Raw genomic sequence first — 22,782 nt, 5'->3', positions numbered from 1 at the left:
CAGTGCTGCCCATAAGAAGTACCACTCCACCGAATCAAACGCTTTTTCCACGTCCAAAAAGACTGCTATCGCTTGCATGTTGGGGTTAATGTTCTGTATTATGCCGAATAATATGCATAGGTTCATGGTTAGACTGCGGCCAGGGACGAATCCTGCATATTCAGGTTTTACCAGTAGAGGCAGTACTCTGGCCAGCCGTTCCGCTAAAATTTTGGCATATATTTTGACATCAACATTCAATAACGATAGCGGCCTGTAGGAGGAGCATTGTTCTTTTTGTTTCCCTGGCTTGAGCAGTGTAACTATCATGGCTTCCCTCATCGATGGAGGCATGCAACCCTCTATGATCATCTCCTCAAATACCTCTTTTAGGTGCGCAAGTATTAGTGTTTGGTATGCTTTATAGAAGTATACAGTCAGGCCATCAGGACCCGGGGCCCTGCCCTCAGCCATGCTTCCCAGCGCTTTTGCTATCTCGACCAGAGTGAATGGTGCCCCCAGAGCCTCCCTGTCATTCTCCGGAAGTTTCGGTAATACCATGTGGGTGAGATATTCTGGTAATATTCACGAAATCTGGCAGCTATATCTTCGGGGTCATTGTGTATGCTACCATCTGTTGCTGTCATTTTGTTAATTAGATTAGTGCTGCGACTGGGGCGGATTAAGTTTGCCAGGACTTTGCCAGGTCTATCCCCCTCCCCGTATGTCCGGGCAACGGCATACTTCCCATACTTTCCGATAGAGCTGTCTCCTGATACTCCTGTACCTTGGAATGTATATGACCCAGCGTACCTGTATCTGCAGTGTCACAATGTTCTTGTTCTAACTGGGATAGTTCCCTTTCGAGTAATTGTAGTCTTCCCCGTATTGATCGGAGTACTCCCGCGTGTTTGGACATTGTAATTCCTCTTATGTATACCTTAAACCTTAAATGTCTCCCAGACTGTACCCATTCTGGCAACTGTTCCTTTATTTAATTGGAAGAATTCTTTGATTGCGCTGGCCAGTTCCTCCCTGAACACAGTGTCTGTCAGCGAGTATGGTTAGAATCTCCAGGAGAACGGCGGCGGCGGAACATGACCCATTGTCAATAATATTGGAACAGGAGAGTGATCCAAATAAGTTCGTGGCCAGGGAGTCTCGGGCGTCACTCTGTGTGATATGCTGCGGGAGACTAACCAATAATCTATGCGTGTATACAGGTCATGTGCTGATGAGTAATGAGTGTAGCCTCCCCTTTCCGGATGCTTGTCTCTCCAAACATCTACCAGCCCGAGACCACCATTATGTCTAGTATTGCACGTGCTGCAGCAGCTGGGCCTCTGGTCCTACCCCCCAATCTATCCAATGCAGGAGACAATGTGCAATTAAAGTCTCCACACCAAAGTTGTGGAACGTCTCTCCACTTCACTGCCCGCGCCGCTAGATCTCTGTAAAACTGGGGGTCGTCATAGTTCGGCCCATATATTCCAATTAATATAAAAGTGAAAGCTCTACCCTTACACTTTGCTATCACATATCGCCCTCCCGGGTCAATTTCCGCACTATCGAACTCAGTGGCCGATGCACGGGATGCCCACAGCAAAACGCCCCTAGAGTGAGTTGTGTATCCTGCAGCTAAACACTGTCCTTTCATTCTGCGAGGGTTGAGCATAGGACTATCTGGGGCTAAGTGTGTCTCTTGCAGTACTGCAATATCAACTTTATGTCTGAGCAAATACGCCACCACCCCCGGGTTTTGCGTGCGTCATTAAGACCTCTCACATTCCAGGTGACCAACCTGAGTTTGTGTTGATCTTTTTGTGTGTCAGTAGTTGTATATACCGGAGTCATCTATTCTTCTAAATTGTTTTTCTGAGCCTGATTGTATATAGTACTCGTCTGCATTTTGTCTGCTTTGTTTTGCCCTACGTATGCACCATACTGTTACTGCAACTTTTACCCTCCCCCAACTCCCCTCCCACAATAGGCTAAACCCCAACCTGCCCATCTGATAGTAACGTTTGATGTCCTCCCACGAACTACCCCTCTAAATACTAACCTCAACATTTCCGTAAGTGGAACACACACGGAGGCGGATGTTGCTTCGCCCTAACAATGGTTTTGTTATCTTGGCTACCAATATACTTTTCCAACAGGCCTTCCCTATATCTCTGGGGACATCGCAAGCATTGCGTAATACACGTATGGTTTATCTCCGGACCCAGAAGGCCTCGAACATTCTCATTGTGGATGATATTCACATGTCACTGATTTACAACTATAATGCAAATACTTTCTCAATACTAGTGTTATGAACAAATTGCTACAGAGAGAAACTAAAATCTAGACTTTGATTAGTCATTTGCCGGGTCAGCACCCGTAGCATTTCTTTTGTCTGCTAGTTTACGGTTCACAAATTGTTCCAACTTTTTATGGTCGGTGAAGAATATTGTGTTACCATCTACATCTACTCTCAGTTTAGCTGGGTATAACATTCTATAATCTAGCTGCAGAGTTCTTAGCTGTTTCTTTCCTGGCAGAAATTGCTTCCTCGCTTCCTGTACCTGCAGTGTGAAGTCAGGGTACAACGAGAGATTAATTCCCTCTTACCGCAATGTTTTCAACTCACGTGCCCGTTTCAGTGCAGCATCATGGTCCCTATCGTTCAACAGTCTCGCTATCACTGGGCGAGGTGGAGCCCCCGGTGGAGGCCAGATCGCAAGTGACCTATGTGCTCGTTCCACAACGAAGAACGTTGAGAAAGTGTCCTGCCCCAGCAGTTGTATTAGCAAGTTCTCAACAAATTTCTCCATATTTACGATCGATGTGGACTCCGCAAGCCCTACAATGCGAAGGTTGTTCCGCCGAGAGCGAGACTCCAAATCGTCCATTTTGTGTTTAAGTATATCCAGTTCCGTGTTCACTTTTAGCTGTCCATTTGCTAGTGTAGTGTGCCCATCCTCCACCGCTGATACACGCCTTTCCACTTGGTCCAACAGCTCCGTTTGCTTATCTAGTCTTTCTGACATTCTATCCACTCGGTATGATAGAGAGTTGATTTTACCGTCTATTTGAGTTAGACTTTGTTGCATAGCTTTTAAAATATGGCGCAGGTTTTGTTCATCATGAATTGGGGCCTCCGGGGTCCCCTCAGGTCTGGCTTCAGCTCCTTCCTCAGTCTGACTCATAGTTTTACGTCTCTTGAAATGCAGTTTAGGCTGTGCCTTATCATGTTTTCCCATGTTGGTAGGGGCCAATGACTTTTCAGCGTGATCTGCTTGCTGTAGGTGTCAGTGTCCTCTGTGACCCGGACTCTCACCCCTAAAGGCTACTCCAGAGGGTCAGTGCCACCAATCTGAAACCAGTCATGGTTTCCAGGGACGCCGTGATCCACCCCCGGCCCGGCAGTTATCAGCGTGCCACAATCAGCTCTCTTAGGGGCCTTCTTACTTTTGTTGTGTGTGTGCGCGGTACGCCGTGCCGGCCTTCACCGATGCGTCCCTCCTAGTTTTACTGCAGCTGCACTAATTCCGGGCTGTTTGGTCCAGTTCCCCCGACAGCAACAGCGGTAGGTTTCTCTCTGCTCACCCTGGCTCACCTTTAGGCCTTTGCTTCTCTCGCCGGGTCCACTGCGCCTCCGATCTGGAAGGGGATCATTGCCACGTGCGTTCAATGCCACCCGGGGGCTCCCATAGCTACGATGAGCCGACCGGGGCTGCCTCCTGAGCGCCCCTGTTCTTGTCCCGGGTGTCGCCGCCCCCGCCATTACGCCCCTCGGGATCTCTCCTGCCCCACATCCACGTGCGGGCGCCAGCGCCGTCTCACAGTTTCCGTGCCTCGTCCGATTCGCTCCGGCCCTCGTGCTCCGATTTTCCCAGCCTGACTCCCACACCGGGTCTCGTCGGAGCCCCTGGACGGCAGAATCTTCTCCCCTGACACACGGGCATCAGTTGCTCCCCCAGGGAATTCAAGAGCTCGGGCTAGGTCTGCAGGATTGTAAAGGATTTTCTGGTAGCTGGCGGAGCTCCGCTAAAGCACGGCCATCTTTCGGCTAGGCAAGCTCCACCCCCCCATAGCTTCACACTTTAATGCCTAAGCATAGGTGTGATTAACAAGCACCCCACAGAGTATTGAAGTTAGGGATGTCAGTCTTTGTCAATAACAAAAGGTAACCCGATTGTTTAAATTAGTCATCAGCTAAAGCCTTATCACATACCCATACCATAACTCCCAAATGACCAGACCTCATAATACAGACTGAGGTCAGTACAACTTTCCCCAGTCAACGAACCTTCTATTTACCATGGACAGGTATCTGTAGGCATGTTACTCACCTATGTCATACTTGACACACATGCACAGTGGCCTGCAATGAGGAAACACAGGGGCAGCTACATACAAGTTAAATAGCATCATCATCAAACCAATGAGAAAGTTGAGGGTTTTGGATTGCACAGGATGACATGTGTCAGAGACGCAAGGCCACACATATGACACCCTTGGACCTAGTAAACATGGCACGCAGGTCGAATGCCTGGAACAGTACACTACCATCCCATTGTCCTGACAGTCTGGGCATGGATCTCATACACCACCAACAAAATGCCATACAGTACCTGGAACTATCCATGTTCACTTTACATGTCAGACCTGCAAATCCCACCAGCATGTGACACAATTCCAAATGAGGATGACCTTGTGAAGAAATCTGCAAAGTATAAATGTAATACAAAAGGTATAGACAGGTAATGGTAATGAAGACCAATAAAGACATGTCCTAAATACAATAGTAACACTGATTGTGTAGTGTGACAAACATTAACAAAGGAGATCATCACAATAAGCACAACTCCAAGAACAAACTTGCATACACACCTGAGCAATGTACTGCTAAGCAACTAATGAACTGCCTGATTGTCATACAAAGACCGTTCTCAAACATCCCTAAGCCCCCCCAATAACCCACTGAGGCAAGTATTTAACAAAACAACACATACCTACAGCCAGTTGAAGTACTGATTGATGAGATCTGACCGGCTGTCTCCTCCTTCATCATCATCACTGTCATCCTCACTTGGCGTTTCTGCACTCTCACCCGTTGGAACTGCTGGCTCCCCCTCATCTGGCATATATGGGATCTGACGTCTCAGGGCGAGGTTGTGGAGCTTGCATCAGGCAACAATGATTTGACACAGTTTGACAGGTAAGTAGAGGAGGGCTCCACCAGACTTATCAATGAAACACAATCTAGCCTTTAGGAGCCCAAAGGTCCACTCCACAACAAGCCTTGTCCCTCCGTAGGCCTCATTGAACCAAACTTCCCCTGGCTTGGTTGGGAACCTCACTGGTGTCAACAACCATGAACGGTTTGGATAGCCAAAGCCCCCTGAAAGGAATCATCACATGTGTGCATACATAAATCTTTGACATCATTACATTTGGCATCAGACACTAGAAACTGACACACATCACATGTCTTAACAACCAGCCAGGCCCTCCCTGTGTACTGTCATGTCATCAGCAGGGGGATATTGCTGTTCTGCATGACGAAGGCATCATGAACTGAACCTGGGTACTTTGCTCATACTTGGGAAATGTAGAGGTCTGCCAAACAGACTACTTGGACATTTATGGAGTGGAAGTTCTTCCTTGTTCTGATGCACTTGTTAATTGCCATGTGGGGGAACTAAGGCCACATGGGTACCATCAGTGGCTCCTACCACATGTGGGATGTGTGCCAAAGTATAAAAATCAGCCTTCACATGGGCCAAATCTTCATGTTGTGGAAATCAGATGTAGCTGTCCAGGTGTTTCAATAGGTCTGAGAGGACATCCTTCCAGACCAAACTGAACATTGGCTGTGACATCCCTGCAGTTAGGGCCAGGGTATTTTGAAAGAAGCCTGTGGCCAGGAAGTGCAGCACTGACATAACTTGTACAATGGTTGACATGCTTTTGAGATGATGAATGGCAGGCATCAGATCTAGCTCCAACTGAAGACAGAGATCCATGATTGTCTGCCTATCCAGGTGGTAGATCTGGATGACATGTCAATACTCCATGGTCTTCAGGTCTGCTAATGGTCGGTACACTGGAGGTTGTCTGCCCTTTCTCATTCAAGGGTAGCTAGATGATGGAATAGAAGAAGGCATGTCTATTAGTCACTGGATCCATTGTAAGTGTTAAACTATATATGTCACACATATGTATGATTCTTGGTCATGCCATATGAAAAAGGTAAGCATGGTACACAGAACATAACTAGGGAAATAATGGCTTATTGCCGCAATGTCATGCCCGTACTTCAATTGTGATTAGGAAATAGATACGTATTTCACATAAAGCCTCAGTGATTATCACATTCTTACCATGTTTCACATATGATAGACACTAATACCATTGATCCAATTGCCATGAGGGTGCAGAATATGCCACCAACGATACATTACTAACATATCATGAACATTGCAACATGTGTATTAAATCCGATTTCAAATACATGGTTGCACAAACCCAGCACTGACAACTATGGCGTAGATATGTTTCTGACTTCACATTTTATTCTTACTGTTCCAAGCATATAAGGACCTTAAAATGGAAGCTGTCTGACCTACTGTACTGGACAGTAGGAAATGACCAAAGTCTGCCGGCGGAAGTCGTCATGGTTGTAAGTGGATACTACCACGGTGGATATTGCCATTGGAACACATAGCTGCCTTTTGCGGTCTTGGGCCAATGGTGATGTCCGCCGGCAGTGACAGTGCCTTATGTGGCGGACATGACCACCATTTCAGACTTCATCTCTCACTTGACTCCTGATATTGCTGCCAGCAAGGCCTCCATGACTTGCGCTGCTGTGTACTGCCTCTGGAAGCAATCATGCCACAACCTACAGGTGATAGAGACCCTGCCTTCTCACCAGAGGAGCTGGAGAAGCTGGTGAAGGAAGTCATACCCCTGTATGGACAGCTCTATAGGGCACCAGAGGAGCAGGTAAGTGCACCATGTGCACAAAAAAGTTCCTTAGCCCAACTATACTTTGTAATACTAAGCAAGGGCTGATGGGCATTGTTACCAATTGTGTCCTAAAGGTCTGTAGGGTGCCAAAGTTTCGATAGAATGGGATGAGGTACCAGTCATGTACTCATGTTTGGGGACAGAGATTGAATCCTGAGACATTGTGGAGAGTATTTGATGTATGTTCCCATACCCACCTTGTTACCGTTGCAGTGAAGTTGGTATACCAGGCTCCTCCCGAAATGCCATATTTGCATATGTGTTTGCTGTTTGGTCATATGTGATAACATGAAAGCTGGTGCTGGAGATCCATGTTGTCTACCTGTGTTCACCTCACTTCTGGCCTGACTGCATATGCTCATCTATCAGTGAAGGGGATGTTCAAGAAAGTCAGTGTCCTGTTAGTTGTAGTAACTAGTTATTTACCTGCCTGTTTTAGTATTGAACATGTGGACATGACATTCTTTTTTTGTCTATGTCATCCATGCAAGTCAACGCCCTTCAAAAGAAGAGGATCTGGCATGCCATCACCAAGAAAGTGCAGACCCACTGTCGGAAGAAGTGGGAGGACCTGAGACGCTGGGCCCGGAAGACCACAGAGGCGCTGCTGGGGATGTCCTCCCAACGAGGACAGGTTGCCTGTCGGACCATGACCCCTCTAATGGCCCACATTTTGGCGGTGGCCTACCCTGAGTTGGTTGGGTGTTTGAAGGTAGCACAGCAGCTACTGAGGGGTAAGTAAAGGCCTAACTTATATTTGTCCCTTTACCAGGTGATTGAGTTAGGGAACAGTATGTCATTTCTGAGAAAGTGGTAAGTGCAAAGTGTCACAGATCTCCTGTGTACACATTGATGTAACATTGCCATCTATAGCACTCAGGTGTGCACATACCTATGTATTTGGAGGTATGTTACTCAACAATGTAGTCCCCTCATTACAATATCATTTTATGGTGCACATATGACTGTGACATATTTGTAACATTATACTGCATTTCCTACAGTGGTGACTGCACATACCCACCAACAGGTCAATCCTCCCAATATCATGGTGGTAAGTTGTGTAGCTCCTTAATTTCTGTCCTCTGCAATGTCTCAAGAGTCCTGCCCATGTTCAAATTAGAGTCATACACATTTTTCTCATCTTCAGGTTTCTAATGCTTTTTGATGAGTGACAGCAGCATGTGAGGCTGTGATGTCCGTCTGACATGTCACATAACTTACAAGGTTAACTCCTTCACACCTGCTACAAGGTTATCCCTCTTGGTACGTGAGGGATGTACATAGACATATGAGGAGTCTCATCAGAGAAGAGAACATGCATTTTGGATAACATTGAGGTGTTGCAACATTTCAATGGTCACACATATATTGGTATCAGAGGCTAAGGGCCAGATGTAGGTAGCTTTTTGCGCCTCGCAAACGGCGAAAAACGCAGTTTGCGAGGCGCAAAAGGCCTTCTGCGATGCAGAGTCACATTTTGCGAGTCGGTACCGATTTTAAAAATGTGATTCCGACTCGCAAATAGGAAGGGGTGTTCCCTTCCTATTTGCGACCGCATCGCGATGTAGAGTTGATTTGTGACCACGAAAGTGGTCGCAAACCAACTCGCAGTTACCATCCACTTCAAGTGGATGGTAACTCATTCGCAAAAGGTAAGGGGTCCCAATGGGACCCCTTCCCCTTTGTGAATGCAAAAAAAAATATTTTTTCAGAGCAGGCAGTGGTCCTATGGACCACTCCCTACTCTGAAAAAAACGAAAAAAACAAAACTAAATGGTTTCACTATTTTTTCTTATTGCAGCTCGTTTTCCTTTAAGGAAAACGGGCTGCAAAAAGAAAAAAAAAACTGCTTTATTTAAAAGCAGTCACAGACATGGTGGTCTGCTGTCCCCAGCAGGCCACCATCCCTGTGAGTGCCTAGACTCGCTATGGGGTCGCAAACTGCGACCCACCTCATTAATATTCATGAGGTGGGTCTTTGCGACCCCATAGCGAGTCGCAGAAGGTGTCTGAGACACCTTTCTGCATTTCATTTTGCGAGTTGCAAATTGCGAGTCGCTGGGACTCGCAATTTGCAACTCACAACATGAAACCTACCTACATCTGGCCCTAAGAATTCTACTACCTTCCGAATGTTCTGTTAGTAAAAAGTGGCCGCACTGCTTTGTCCTTGTGCATACTATACTAGGCATGATCCATAGGCAATGATAGCCTATTCACAGGTAATTCTTGACAGATATGTGTCAACATCATGTATCATTTGAAAGGTTCAGTTATGAATCAACTGTGTAAATAGTCATGTGTACTTGCTGTTGCCATGAAGGATGTGGAAATTGAGCCCTGGCTGTTTGGTAACCTAATGTTGGTAATGACACCTATGTGTTCCAGGTGTGAAGTTTCACATACACATGTGAGTTGCATTGTAAGTGTTTCTAGGCTTGTGGCTTGCATCATGGTAGGTGTACCTGCCATGTTAGCAACACAAGTGCTTTGGCTCTGAGAATCCTTCACAAACAGATGTAAGGCTTGCCGTGTCTGATGTGGGTGTAGTGATGTTCCCACTCAGTCAGTGGCCTATTGATGGACTAATTGCATGAATAGGTAGGTCTGATTGTCAACTTTCTGTACAGTATAGTAGTCCATATGTAAGGTACAGTCTTTTAGACATCTTGTAGTTGTGTGTGGAATATAGGTCTGAGCTTACTTGGCCCTTACTTGACTGATAATGTTTGTTTACAGAAAACCAATGAGCTGGATGACTTGGTCCACATTGTAATTCCAATCAGTGATGCATCAATATTGGTGGATGTGTGTGTGCCAAGTGTTCTGACTCCTTAACCGAAAATTGGAATGAATGGGGATTTGAGTAGTTGAGGGTTTCCATATGTCCATGTTGTATGCTTTTTGAGAATGTGAAATTAAGAAGTTATGGCTAGTCTATACTAGACTCGCTTGCCTTTGCTTTACAACATGTGTCCTAGCCTAGTATTTTACATCAGAGTATAATATTTGGATGTGTTGAGTATGTGTTTTTAATAGTGATAAGCAAATATACATTCCTAAACTATTGTTGGATTGGTGCTGACTATGTGGTTGTGGATAGGAAACCTATATCATGTGGCAAAGTCACCTTGTCTTGGTATGGACAGTGTGATTTGTCTGCTTGATTCTTTGTATTGTAGGTGTCATATTGCTTAGCTGGTGTATAACAATGTTCATATTGAGGAATCAACTTCATATTTTGTTGCAACATGATGTTGCCACATAACTGTCACTACCTGGTGGGGTTGGTAAACAGGATGTAATGAGGTTCATGTGTATTGCATGATGGAAGTGTTAAGTTGTGAATGTGATGACCATACCAGACTTTCTGTTTTTCAGCATCAGCACCTGCAGGCGAAGGAGATGGGGCACAGCCGAGTGGGGAAGCTTCTGGCCACAAGACCTCCAGTCATGAGAACACCAACAGCAAGGGACCTAGTTGCCCAAAGGGTGAGGGGAGTGCTACGGGGAGACCGAGACCAGTACATCTTCTTCCGAATCCTCCTCCAGTGGCCTCTCCCTAGTGGTGGCAGACACATCTGGGACCAGCCCAGTACCATCTCTGTCCGCCACACCCCATTTTATCACCGCCCTCCCTGTGGCTCCCCACCCAGTTGGCGTGCCCGCCCATCCAGGAGGGTGGGTGTCTCCTTCGCAACAGGCACCTCTGCCCCAGCCCCTATTAGCCCTGCTGCCCTCAGTGAGGAGGGTATTGACCCCTTGTGGTCGATCTCTGTGGGTCAGTCCACCATCGTAAATGCCATCCAGGGACTGGCAACTTAAATCCAACAGAGCAATGCGTTCCTGGAGGGCATTTACGGTGCACTGGTTGGCCTATAGAGATCATTTCAGGCTGTGGCCTCCACACTGACAGCAACTAGTTACCCTTTGTCTACCGTCCCCCCTCCACCTTCCTCTTCCCAGTGCGAATTCCCCCTTCCTTTACCCAGTGAAAGCACACAAACAGACAGCCATGCATCCACCTCAATATCCAAGGGTAGCACAGACAAACATAAGCACCACAAGACTCGCCACCAACACACACACAGACAACATCCACGTGCAGACACAGCAACAGTCACGACCTGCCCTGACACCTCCACCACCCCAGCATCACAGACACAACACCTGACACACCTGTAGACACCACACCAACATTCACAGCTTCTGGCCACGAGACCTCCAGTCATGAAAACACCAACAGCGAGGGACCTAGTGGCCCAAAGGGTGATGGGAGTGCCACAGGGGAGACCGAATCCAGTACATCTTCTTCGGAAACGTCCTCCAGTGGCCACTCCCTAGTGGTGGCGGACCCATCTGAGACCAGCCCAGTACCATCTCTGTCCGCCACCCCCTATTCCATCACCGCCCTCCCTGTGACTCCCCACCCAGTTGGCGTGCCCGCCCATCCAAGACTCGCCTCCAGCATGCACACAGACAACATCCATGTGCAGACACAGAAACAGTCACAACCATCCCTGCCACCTCTTGGGGTCGCCAAGGCAACCAGACAGTATTCGGAAAGACGCCAGTTAAGGACGCGAGCAGCCTGCCGCCGAGTAGCGAGTGCTGCACGGAACACGGCTTCAAAATTGCACGTGTTCCTAAACGCGAGCGTTCCCAATTTAGACGCCGGTCACGAAAGGCGACTAGAAGCATCTTCAGTCGTCTCTGAACAGGAATTGATTTTAAACGAGTTCGGTTCCCCGGATGCGGGCTATAAGAACTAAGAATTCCTTCTGCCCTTTTCCAGTCCTGATGAGGCCTTAAATTGAAAGGCCGAAACGCGTTGACTTTATAGAGTGCAAGAGCACTGGGTTCATTAAATAATTGATGAGAATATAAAGAGTGTAGGTACACTAGAATACACTAGTGTGAAAGCAATATTTAACACTAGATTAGTAAGTGTACGCAGAAGCCCAGTACCTTAGCATGCAGAAGTGGATTACATGTGAAATGTTAACGGTGACCACTATTTAAATGTATAGGGCTTATGTTTGTGTTTCTGTCCTCCTGTAATACCATTAATTGTGATTGTATAAGTCCTGTGTCTGTGTAGGTCGATTGTTATACCTAGTAAAGTACAATTTGTTATGTGTTTTCAGTCATTGTATTGCATACAAGCCTTTTCATTTTTCTAATTTCCTTATCGTTTTTTGACTATTATAATTGGTTTTGAAATAATTCTGAGTAAGAAATAAACTCAATAGTAACAGAATTCAAGACTGTGCTTATAACTTAGGTTAAATCTGTCTCTACCCGCCAATGCTTGTTTTGTTGATGCTTTATTTACCCTAGGCTGGGTTGAGTTAAAGGGTTCCCCTTTTGGTTAATTATACCTCCACCACCCCCAGCATCACAGACACAACACCTGACACACCTGCAGACACTAGACCAACATTCACAGATGCAGCCACCACACCTATCCGATCTGCATATAGCACCGCAGCAAACCCTCAGACACCCATCCCAGTCACCACATCCACAGGCACTATAACCGTTGACACGCCTATAAGCAGTACATCCACCATATTTGTAGTCACCACCCCAACAGACAGACACCCACCCACAACAGCATCTCCCAGCACTTCCACCCCCCCTCAGCCCAGAAAACATAAACGGCCACACTCACCCACCCAAACAGACACCCACCACCCACAAGCCCACCTCCCACAAACACACACTCAAAACATCTACACTGACACATCATACAACCATTCCCACCCTCCACACGCAAACCCCCTTCTGATGACAATCCTGTATTTCCAAAAAACACTTTCCTTGCTGAGTTTGACCTTTTCCCTACTCCTCCCCCATGAAACTCCTAAGAGAAGCATTTTCCTTCCCAGGGACATCCATTCTACCTCCTAGGCCTCCCCTATCCCCCTGCCAGCGCCCAACCCCCTTCCCCTGCCAAGAAGAAGTCCACCCCTCCCAAAAAACTCCGCCCCTCTTAAGCCAAAGCCTAAACCTCCACCTCCCAAGCCTAAGTCCAACCCTCTCTCCTCCACCACAACCCCCAAACCCCTGAGGTGCCAGCCTGCCCCCTTGATGCCCCTACCTGTGGAGGTTACTGGCAGTCAGGAGTCAAGTAGGGGCACCATTTAGTGCCTTTGGTGCTGTTTTAATGTGCAAAATGGACTGGCCCATGGCCTTGAAAAGACTTATTCAATTCACTATATTTTCCATAAATATAACCAATCAGTTGTTTTTTTGGAAATATCTTCGTCCTGCATTTCCTTTCCTAGGTCTAAGTTATTCCTGGCTGACATTGGTTATGTGCCAGTATACGTGTGTGCGTGCTGCTTGATGCTTCTGATATTGTCTGAGCAGTTTGTGAGGTTGATTGCAGTGCTTTTAACCCCCAGGGATAGGGTGTGTTTTGTGTGATGGGTATGTATATGTAGCTGAAATGTTGTTGTCATGGTGGTGTGTTGTGTTAATGATAATATGTGTTTGTTGTAGTGCTGTGTGGCTTTGTCTGTTTATACTGTTTGAGTCTGCAAGTATTGTGCATGGCATGATAGGTTTAGTGTACTGTGTGTGTGATGTGTGTGTTGATTGCTAGGTTGTCTGATGGTGTAATTGTGTGTGTTCCATCACAGATGGTTGTACATTGTGTTGTATGTGTGTGAAGTGCCGGGCCAGTGTTGGTAGTGAATGTTTGACATGTTTATATTTGGGCGGTTGTGGTGTTGTTGTTACAAGTTCGTATGTTGTATGTGTATTTGTGCGGCTCTGCCTGTTCTGTGTTGCAGTGTGTAACTGTGTGTTATTGACATGTGCTGTGTCTGTGTTGGTGTATTTGTTGCTGTATGTGAGTGTGGGTGTCACCGTACTGTTACGTGTAACCCTTTCGCTTCCCTTTCTACGGTAAGTTATATGCAAGTTCATAGTCATGTATTTTACAAATGTAACAGGTGAGTGTGTATACTTACGGTTGTTGTCGTCCTTCTCAGCGATGATTCTGTTGTCTTTCGGCAGGAAGGAACAGTGGGATGATGTCTAGTAGAGGTTCCATGGCGGCTCCAGATGAGTATGGCTTCCTGGAGGTGAGTGTCTCCTTTTATCCTGTTTGTTTCCGCCTGGTGTTCCGTGGTGGTCCGACCACAGTGGTTATGTTGGCAGTGTGCAACCTCATAATAAGTCAGGCAGAAACATGGTCTCCGCTGGACTGATGGTGGCTCCTAGCAACAGCAGCGGTCTGACCGCACTGGTAGTGCTGGCAGTGCTTTGACGGGATTCAGTATGCATCACCGCCAATGTCATTATTTGGCGGTCTTCTTCACCAGCCTGTTGGCGGTCGGACCGCCAACATGGCAGTCCTCAGACCGCCAAACTTGTTATGAGGCCAATAATGTCACTTATAGTACCAGTGAATTTGTAGGTTTACTTGCATACCTATCCTTCCCATTGTATTTGTGTAAGGGTTGGATTGATGTATTTCACCCCTCAAATGGGAATAAGCACTGTAATAGATGTAATTCTATTTTTGCGTACATTTCTGAATGCAGCCTTTCATTTGCAACTCATCCCCTGCTGAAAAGCTGTAAAATATTCCTAAAAGTGCTTGATCTAATCATTTGATTTTCAGAAATTAGAAAAACACAAACTGAAAAACAGTGCTTTGGTTCTGACAAGTCAGTAACTCTGACCCTCAGTTTTATCCCAGTGCATTTAGGCTACTCCTATTCTGCCCAAGATTACCATATATTTATTGGACAGTCATCAGCATGGAAAAAGACCACAGAATAGTCAGCCTTGAATAGGGCCTTCTGAAGCTTGGTGCAGGCAGTACTGAGTCAGCTGGCTTGCAGACATAGGGTCTGAATATGAGTTCATCGGACAGTTTGAACAGTTCGGCAAACTTCCAGTGTGGAGATTGCCACCACACTGGCTTCCTCCCCGCCGGATCCATGACGAGTTTCCCGTTGGGCTGGCGGGCGGGCTGAAACTGAGGTTTCCGCCCACCAGCCTAGTGGGAAACTGAAACTGGCGGCAGCATTGCTGCCGATCCAGCAGCAATGCTGCTGCCTCAGGGTGCACCAGCACCTTCACTATGTTGACTGTCTGCACAGCAGACAGTCAACATTGCGATTGTGCTTGGCAGGGGGACTCCTGCATTGCCCATGCCAAGTGCATGGGCAGTGCAAGGGGCCGCCACCACCCCCCAACACCTGTTCTCTGCCAGCCATTCATGGTGGTAAAACCGACATGAAATGGCTGGCAGAGAACAGGGTCATAATCAGAAGGGTAGCGCTGCATGCAGCACCCCACTGGCTGATTGCGATCTCCACCCGCTGTCAACCCGTCGGGATCAGCAATCCAGGCAGAGATGGTGGAACCCTGGCGTTCTGACCGCCTGGGTCTTAATGTGGCGGTCAGACCACCATAGCAGTGGTGGTCCTGACCACCACCGCGAAGCTGGCAGTCTCAAAACTACCAGCCTCTTAATGAGGCCCAAAATGTTTCCGATAGTGGAGGTGAGGTGGTTGAATATTCTTCATTGGACACGAGCAGGTTCCCCACCACTTAATAAGGCTTGAAAATCCTGCTGGTTTTGGTGAGGTTCCCATTACTGTCCACTTCTAAATAGGTCATTATTCTGCCACATGGGTACAAAATGGAAAGTTAGTACTGAATTTAAGTAACTGTTTAGATCCCCCTACTCTCATTGTCAACTTCATATTACCACGCCTTTTTATGGGCTTTTCTATGCTACAGACTTTCAAAAAACATTAATCCATACTGGTGATACTGTAAAATATTTGATAACTGCATGAGTTTGTCACCTTCTTTATAACACCTATACGCTGTTCTTTAAAACATTTATTTTTATTAATTTTCACAAGTACTAAAAAATACGAATTAACATCATCTTTGATACAAAGCATGCAGCCTATTCATAGGGCTTTAAATAGACATGCATTCCACTTCTTATCGTTAAAAGTATTGTAGTGTAAACTTTAAACAAAAATATATATATACGGATATATTCTTCTTGTTTTAAATGAATAATGTGCTGCCACTTGCACATAATGGATGCACCCGTCAAGAGTTCGTCATTATTTAGTGGACTTTGGTTAGGAATTCAAATTAACAATGCCAGAACCACCGCTTGCTAAAGGAATGCCATATCAACTGACATAAGGTCACACATTACTATAATGTGAAGGCTCTGATTACTAAATTGGCGCTTTGAGGCATGTGATGTTCCAAAAGAGGAAAATTGACAAGTAAGAAAAACTCAAACTGCTGGGCAAAGTGGAAAGCATTATTTCTTTGGGCTTTTTGTAAACTTGGCACTGTGTAATGACCTGTACCCATTTAAAGGGGTGACCTCTACTGCAGAATATCAAAGCACAGGCATTACATTTGAAATAATGAGTACAACACAGAGAGTGATGGCGGTACCGTGATGACAAGGTTTGAAGAAGAAAATGCAAGTCCGTCATCTGTCTTTTCACTTAAAGCATGAAGTAATCTATTTAAAGGCTGCTCAGGTGACTGTTTTTCTTTCATTTTTGCGCAAATCACATTGAGAAAGGCAAAGAATGCTGAAACGCGTCTGTGGCGCAATAAATTGGATCTAAAGTACCCGTGAGTGCTCCATTCTTTCTTCTTGTTTTATATATATATATATACATATATATATATATCCAATATTAGATGTCTCGCCTCCTTCCCCAACATCACTGACACATAGGTCAGAACAAGCCCTATCAAAATTAATTATCTATGTTCTTGTATAGTATATCCTATGTAGAGTTTTGATTAGAACCTGCTTTTACCTAGCCTTAATGGCTACCTCTTCTGGTTATTGAAAGTATTCCTCTCAATGTGAATCTTGTAATTTCCCAAGATTCACAATCCATTTTTCCTTGAGCTTTCTCAGTGTATCTATTCTGTTGTAAATTACTTTTTGTATATGTATGTTATCGCCTCTAATAAAATTCTGTCTTCTATCCTCCCCCTCCTTCCCCCCACCTTCTGTCAGCAGATTTCTGAAAGGTTTGTATCCCCCGCCCATCTCCCCCCCACCTCCCATTTCCCTCCCCCTCCCTCCTCTCTTAGTACTGATTGATTCGTTCCCTGTCGCTGGTCGCCCCCATCACTATTATTCACTGTTATTCACTATTATTTTCTTTTGACCCTCTCGCCTTTCTCTCTCCCCAACACCGTTTGGTTCTACAGATATTGATGTACATGCCATGTTTTTACAGCTGTACCCCATTCGACATTCATGCGTTTCTTTTTTGGATCATATTGTGCACGAACTGATGTTTACTAGCCTTATCCATATGGCTTATTTTCTTGCCCTGTGAGGCTGTGTTATACTGTATTTTACATAGTATGTTACCTGCTGTTAAACGTAATAAAAAATTACAACACAAAAAAAATATGATTAGATGCATTTTTGCAGAATGTTTTCTTATGAATAGATCTTGTCAATGGAAGCGTATGGGAAAGAGAATTAATTCACCTAGTAATGTAATGTTCTAATCTTCAGCTGTTTTTTGTCTTATAGCAAAGGGCGAAGGTAACCAAAATGTATTTGTTAGTCGCATTATAATCTTTACCACATATGTATCTTATTTTTGAGAAGCTCTTTGTCTAGTTTTCTTAGTCGACAGATGCTGTCTTGTTCCCATGATGAGACTGTTGCCTAACTGGACAAGATGATGGACTACTGCTACAATTTGTTGCACTTGCTGATATTAAAGAAATTATATCACTGTATGTTCCTAGAGCATAAGAGACACTTTCATACTATAGAGATCTTTTTTAGACTTCTCTTGAGAGCCTTCCACTTCAGACCCCGACTCTTTGCTGATGCTTATCAGATCCATTATGAGAGACACTTTATTTCCCTTGCCTGAAACTATGCTGCTCAATACTCCACTGAATATTCTTGAACCTCTCTTTATGGGAAGTGCTGCTTATGATCTGAAACTTATACTAAAGCGTTATGCCTTCACATCTAGAAAATGAGAACTCTTCATGGATTCTACCTGACACTTTTCTCCCATACCCTTCATAGAATAGAATGGGGATCAACTTATATGGAATGCATTTCATGCTTTGTTCTGTATTGTATTGATATTTTCATTGAGTAATGATGATTTTGCACTAAAGAAATAATTACTAAAAAGATCAAATAAAACGTTGAAACTTAAAGAAAAAAAAAATCTGTCTTCTAGTGGGGAACTACCCTCCTCGAATTGGGCGTCCTGTAGAACATTTCTATGTTGTAGGTATCAATGTATTACATGGTCTGCTTACCTGTACTCATTATTGGGGAGTTTAAAAGATGCCATTCTATCCCCTTACAAGTATCCTCTAACATACTGATGCCTATGTCATCCTATGTTTTAAATTTGTTCAAGTAAATAACCTCTCTACTGGTGTCACTATAGAATGGAGGAGTGTTTTGTCATTGTCTGTCCAGCCCAAACATGTTTTCATAGCACTACAAGCCCTCACCATTGACCGAATATGTCCAGGTAGACTCATCAATACTGTCTCAAAATACAGAGCATCAAGTCTCCCTGAGGTCTCATTGCATGTCCATCATCTTTAAGGGAGGCTCCATCCTGAGGTGAAGAGACCTATGCATTTGCTACAACTAATTGGGATGCCCAGTCATAATACGATCATTGGTCATTACTAACTTACCATTATACGTTACTCAACTCAGCATCTGAATTGAAATTCTTGGAGCACCTTCATCCCAAAGTATAAGATTCAGGGTGAATAAAAAATTAATTCAAGACCCTGTGGCAAACTTCCCCTCCAACATATCCAGCGCCTTGTATAGGTTAAGATCAAAAAAAATTTTTTTTAAAGCAGATGAAAAATACTGAAAAGCCCTTTGGTCTATAGCAACTGGCAATGGAATTCTGAACTCAGAGACCAACCCATCAGTGGATAGACCTGCTCCAATTAATTCTGAATTTGTAATATTTCCCAAAGATTTTGAAGCCCTTCATCACTGTGTTTATATACACACACACACAAACACAGACACCCATATTGGATTTGCCCTCTCAACAATATAAAGCCAGTATTGTAGCTAGGCAAGAACATCTTTCCTTAGCCAGCAAGCCAAAAGCTACAGTACCACACTGAACAGTGTAGGAGATAAATCTCAGTCCTGCCTTAAGCCTCTCTATAGTCTGAAGAGATCTGACAACACACCATTCACTCTAACTCTGGCCATCAGTTCCATTTATAGCAGTTTGAGCCATTACAAGTATTGTTGCTCAAAGCCCATTTTCAACAAGGCTGCCAACATATATGACCATTCAACTTAGTGGAAGACCCTGGCCTTCTCTGCTGGCTCCACAACCTTCTCTGTGCACACCATACACCCATACAGATATTGTAGATTCAGTATCATACTTCTGGGGAAAAAACCCTGACTGCTCAAGTAAAAGTAAAAGGGCCGTATTGACCCTACTCAGTAAGGTGGACAAGATTTTAGCAATAACCTCACAGTTGCATTGAGCAAGGAGATGGGCCTGTACAATGATCACTCATTGTTTTATTTTCTGTCTTTATGGATTGCCGCCATTGAGGCCAAAGGGCAAGTCACCCTCCTTGCTTGCAGCCGTAAACATTGCAAGAGATGTTTAAAAGTTTGCTAGCAAGTCATTTAAAACACTCCAACGGCAGGTCACTGGGCCTGCAAGCTTTCCCCAGTTGAATCTGAGTTACTGTGACCATAACGTTTTTGCCTGTAAGAGCTTCTAGCATGACCCTGTCTTTACTCACAAGTGCAGAGAGGTGCCTGGACAAAATATAAAATTTAAAATATTGCAAAACAAAAATATTGTAAGAATACCATGAAGTCAAAAATATCATGGACAGAAATTTAGAAGGTAAGAATATTGTTTTAAAAAATATGATTCTATGCAATATCATTTATTTGGGGTTAATTTTTAATTGTTTTGTGTACGTGTTATTTTAGTTGTATGTCAGTTTTTGTGTTAGTATGTTTTGTATTTTTTGTAGTAAATTAAAAATGTTTAAATAAATATTTAATTATAAATTTTATTAATATTTTTAATTATTACATATGTAACTGTGTCTTGGGAGCATGATGTTGAATTTTTATGGGAAAATGATGGGGTGATTGTTAAAATATGTGAATATACATTTTTTAGTACATTAAATTTTATTTAAGATATTTAGAAGGTATTTTTTATTTTCTTATTATTTAAATGGATGAATTATTTTTAAAATGTTATGTTTTATTTCTATTTGCTTTACTTTGTTTAATATAATATTATATTATTTTTGTATTTTTGTAAATCATTTTTAAAATGTTTATAATAAATGTATATTTGCTTGTATGTAATTTAATAATTTTGGAGAATTTGTTTTATACATTTTTATTGTTTACATGCTTTATAGAATAATTTTAATTTGAAGACTTAATTTTTATTTGTGTTTCTATGTTTAAATATAATTTGCAATTTTGATGTAATTATTTACTGATGTTAAAATTTATAGTTGTTTTTATTATCCTTTATTTAATGTTATTAATGTAAAATCATTATATTTTTAGATAATGTGTACTTTTAATTATATAACAAACGCCTTCCCTAAAATGCTTTAGATGGGATGGAAATAGTATATGTAACCCCTTTATTGTACAACACCTTCCCACAAAATTGTTTAGATTGGAGTGGGAATATTAAACATAACCCCTTTAGTGTCCAACCCCTTCCTCAAAATGGTTTACATTGGAGTGGAAATAGTAAATATCACCACTTTAGTGGCCACCACATTCCTCAAAATGGTGTAGATTGGAGTGAGAATAGTAATTGTAACTCCATTAAATGTTCACACCTTCCCCAACAGGTTTAGGTTCGGAGTGGGAATAGTTGATGTAATCTCTTAGTGTTCAACACCTTCCCAAAATGGTTTAGAATGGTGTTAATTTTGTATTTCTCACATACATTACTAATATTTGTATTTTTAAAATAATAAAGGTGCATAACACCATTTTTATTTTATTCAGATGTAACTTACCAACAAGCCAGGCCCGCTCTGGTTGAAGATGTGACTTCAGCTGAGGTATGGTGCTGTTCCGCATAACAAAGGAATCATGATCTGAACCTGGGAACCGGGCACAGACGTTTGAAATGTACAGATCTGACAAGCAGACAATTTGCAAGTTGATAGAATGGAAGTGCTTCCTTTTTCGATAGACTTGTTCACTGACATGCGGTGGCACCAATGCAATATGGGTGCCATGAATGGCTCATACAATCTGTAGGAGGCGACCAAATCCATAGAAGCCAACCTCCACATCAGTTAAATCCTCACATCCGGGGAACCTGATATAGCTGTAATGTGTTTCATCATTGTTGATAGCACGTCTTTCAAAACACCACAGAACATAGGTTGTGACAATACACCTAATATAGCCACTGTATATTGAAATGACCTTGTGGCCAGGACATGGAATGCTGCCATGAGTCTCACAATGGGTGGTATACATGTCGGATTATTGTTTTGAGGCATAAGATCTGGCTCCAACTGACGACGTAAATCTTGGATTGTTTGCCAATTCAGAGGGAACTGCTTTATTACGTCACGTTCTTCCATGGCACATAACACAGTTTGTAATTTTTATTTATATTTTTAACATGTATTTAATGTATATTTACATTTTTAAATACATATATATATATATATATATATATATATATATATATATATATATGCACATACGAAAAGCACTTTCATTGTTTAATTTTAAGCAATATTTTAGTACATTCTTAATATTATCTATTTTACATTTTACATAACTCTGGAAATGGATGGTAGACTGGAGGTTCTCACATCCTCCCTCTCCCAGAGTACCTATTTGTGGAATTAAATGAGTTAGCGCATTAGTCACTGTGTCCAGACCAACATATCTGATGAGTAAGACCCAAGTAATGTGACAAAACATTACTGACTGGAAATACATTACACCCATTACACATCAAAACTGTCTACTACTCAAGGTCCAGCTATTATCCCCATGGCTCTATAAATGTGTCTACAACATATATGTGCACATAACACACCTGTCTGCTCCTCTTGTGCCCCTTTATATTGTAAAGTAGATTCCGATCACCAAAAATACCTTCACTGATGGGGTATAGTGCTCCGTGGTTAAAAGGCATCTGTCACCAGCAACGCACTACACTGATGATTGTGTAGGAGACTCTACATATCAAGAGAGCTTTCCATATGTTGATACGTTACTTCACATTTATAAATGTTGTGATGCATTTAACAGTCAACAAAACTGTAGTTTCAACTGCCAAAATGGCAGATGCCTGACTTCATTCATTGGACTTTAGGAACCTCCAGCTGCCAGCGGAAATTGAACACAGCAGACACAGCCATAGGTTAATGTTATTGACTGTGACTGTCACAGTCCAATAGCTGTGCCCCTCGTTGGTGATGATCACATACGTGGCGTACATGGACGCTGCGGTTTGAAAAATAACTCACTTGCCTCCTGACATTGCTCCAGCTGCTGTGTGCCTCCTCTGAGAGCAATCATGCCAGGCAAAGCAGGTGAAAGGGCCCGTGCCTTCTCTCCAGAGGAGTTGAAGAGGCTCATGGAAGAGATCCTTTCCCTGTATGGGAAGCTCCAGGGCTCATCAGAGGAGCAGGTACCTTCCACATTGGCATATTCGACTATGTTCAACACCATCCTTTCTTTCCTCACAG

This window comes from Pleurodeles waltl, chromosome 8, assembly GCF_031143425.1.
Source record: "Pleurodeles waltl isolate 20211129_DDA chromosome 8, aPleWal1.hap1.20221129, whole genome shotgun sequence".
Taxonomy (NCBI): domain Eukaryota; kingdom Metazoa; phylum Chordata; class Amphibia; order Caudata; family Salamandridae; genus Pleurodeles; species Pleurodeles waltl.
The sequence above is the reverse complement of the archived record's forward strand: the minus strand, read 5'-3'. Positions refer to the sequence as shown.